Source organism: Phoenix dactylifera, chromosome 14 (assembly GCF_051530095.1).
Source record: "Phoenix dactylifera cultivar Ajwa chromosome 14, Ajwa_hap1_PhDact_Kaust_v1.1, whole genome shotgun sequence".
NCBI classification, from domain to species: domain Eukaryota; kingdom Viridiplantae; phylum Streptophyta; class Magnoliopsida; order Arecales; family Arecaceae; genus Phoenix; species Phoenix dactylifera.
The window spans coordinates 8,136,760-8,138,766 of record NC_143203.1 but is presented as its reverse complement, the minus strand read 5'-3'; the positions used below and the strand labels follow the sequence as shown (position 1 = coordinate 8,138,766).

Sequence of the window (2,007 nt, the reverse complement as noted above, 5' to 3'; positions counted from 1 at the left end):
CAGTCGATGTCTAGGCAAGCTTTGTCCCTCTAAGGCAGACAGTCTCTGTTCGAGAAAAGTGGGTTTTAAGTGGGACCCTTGCTAAACACATCGTGACCCCTCCACTTACCTGGGAGCTTACCTGGTTGACTAGGTTACTAGACCGGATTGGAGGCTTAGGTGTCCTCTTCAAACCAGTTAAGAGCTGTCTAGAAATTTAAGTAAAACATTAGAAATTGAGATGTAATGTTTTGATGCATGCTTGATTGTGAATAGATTTTTGTTTTACTATATTAGGGTGTCCTTTTAGATATCTTTAGATGGTATTTATATTAAAAAAAAGAGGAGAGGGAAATATTTTATATGCTAAAGTGGAATAGGGACGACACCGGTCGATTAAGTCGTACAACTTTAGATCATCCCTTAGGACATACCCCTGAAATTTCTTCGCAGTATCTCACACCTTGTGAGATGACTGATTTAAATGAAGATGGGGGAAGCCACCATGATCGAGAACGTGAACCCCATGTTATGACCCTAAGACAATACCTACAACCGGTTAGGACTAGTCAGCCTTCATGCATAATTTTTCCTGATAATGTAGGACATTTTGACATCAAACCAGGGGTAATTCAATTGCTGCCCAAGTTTCACGGGTTAGAGTCCGAAAGTCCGTATCTTCATTTAAAGAATTTTGAAGAATTGAGCATTACATTTAGAGTGCCGAACGTCACCGAGGATGTCCTCAAGCTGACATTATTCCCTTTCTCTCTAAAGGATAAGGCCAGAACATGGCTAAACTCCTTGCGACCTAGATCAATAAGAACTTGGCAAGATATGCAGAGAGAATTTTTGAAGAAGTTCTTTCCCGCACAAAGGATCAACTTTTTGAAAAGACATATTAGCAATTTCCAACAAAAAGATAATGAAACATTTTATGAATGTTGGAAAAGATTTAAAGACTTTATTCTCTCATGCCCTCATCATGGGTTTGAAATTTGGAGAACTATTAGGTTCTTTTATGAAGGTCTATCTCCACAGTTGAAACAGTTTGTAGAGACCATGTGCAATGGTAGATTTTTAGAAAAACAACCTGATGAGGCATGGGAGTATTTGGATTTCCTTGCTGAGACTGCCCAACTTTGGAATAATGGGGATAGAAACAATAAATCTTTACCTAAGCCTACTAGCTCTGTACAGGAAGGCCTTTACAACCTCAGAACTGAGGATGATCTTCATGCTAAAATGGCAGCCCTCACTAGGAAGGTAGAAGAAATTGAGCTTCGAAAGGGTGAGCCTGTCAAAACTATAGAGCTTAGAAATGAGTGTTGTGGTATCTGCGATATGTCTGGTCATACTACTACAGATTGCCCCACCATACCGGCATTCAAAGAAGTCTTGCACGATCAAGCAAATGCTATGAACTCCTACCAAAAGCCTTATAACGATCCATACTCGAATACCTATAACCCTGGTTGGAAGAATCATCCAAATTTTAGGTGGAGAAACGATCATCCTCAACAGTCACACCATTCAGCTCCTCCACCTGCACATCCTACTTTCGCATCACCACCCTCTCAGAAGCCGAATATCGAGGATACCTTGCAATCTATACAAACTTTTCTACAAAGTCAAGCTAATATCAATGCTCAAAATACTCGAAATTTTGAAGATATAAGGAACCAATTGTCAATGTTGACTACCGTCCTAAGTACCCAAGAGAAGGGTAAGCTTTCAGCTCAACCCCAACCTAACCCATAAGTACACGGTAGTAATAATACGGCTCCTTCTAGTTCGCATACAGAACATGCAAAGAGCATTATGACTTTGCGTAATGGGAAAGTCATCGATCAGACCGTCCCATTGAGACCGCGGGTTGCTTCTAATTCTGATGCTCCCAAAGTCGATGAAAGGGACAAAGATGAAGTTTAGGTTCCAACTTCTACCGAGAAAGTTGAATGTCCTTTTTTCCCACCTTTTCCACAATGGTTAAAGCCGTTGCAAAAGCTCGAACCTAATTCTGAAATT

The 2,007-nt window shown here is 40.5% G+C and overlaps 1 pseudogene; it reads right to left on the bottom strand.

Annotated features, from left to right (window-relative positions):
• Window positions 1-873: 873 nt before the first annotated feature.
• LOC149751327 (small nucleolar RNA R71) lies at window positions 874-971 on the bottom strand (annotated as a pseudogene).
• Window positions 972-2,007: the final 1,036 nt, after the last annotated feature.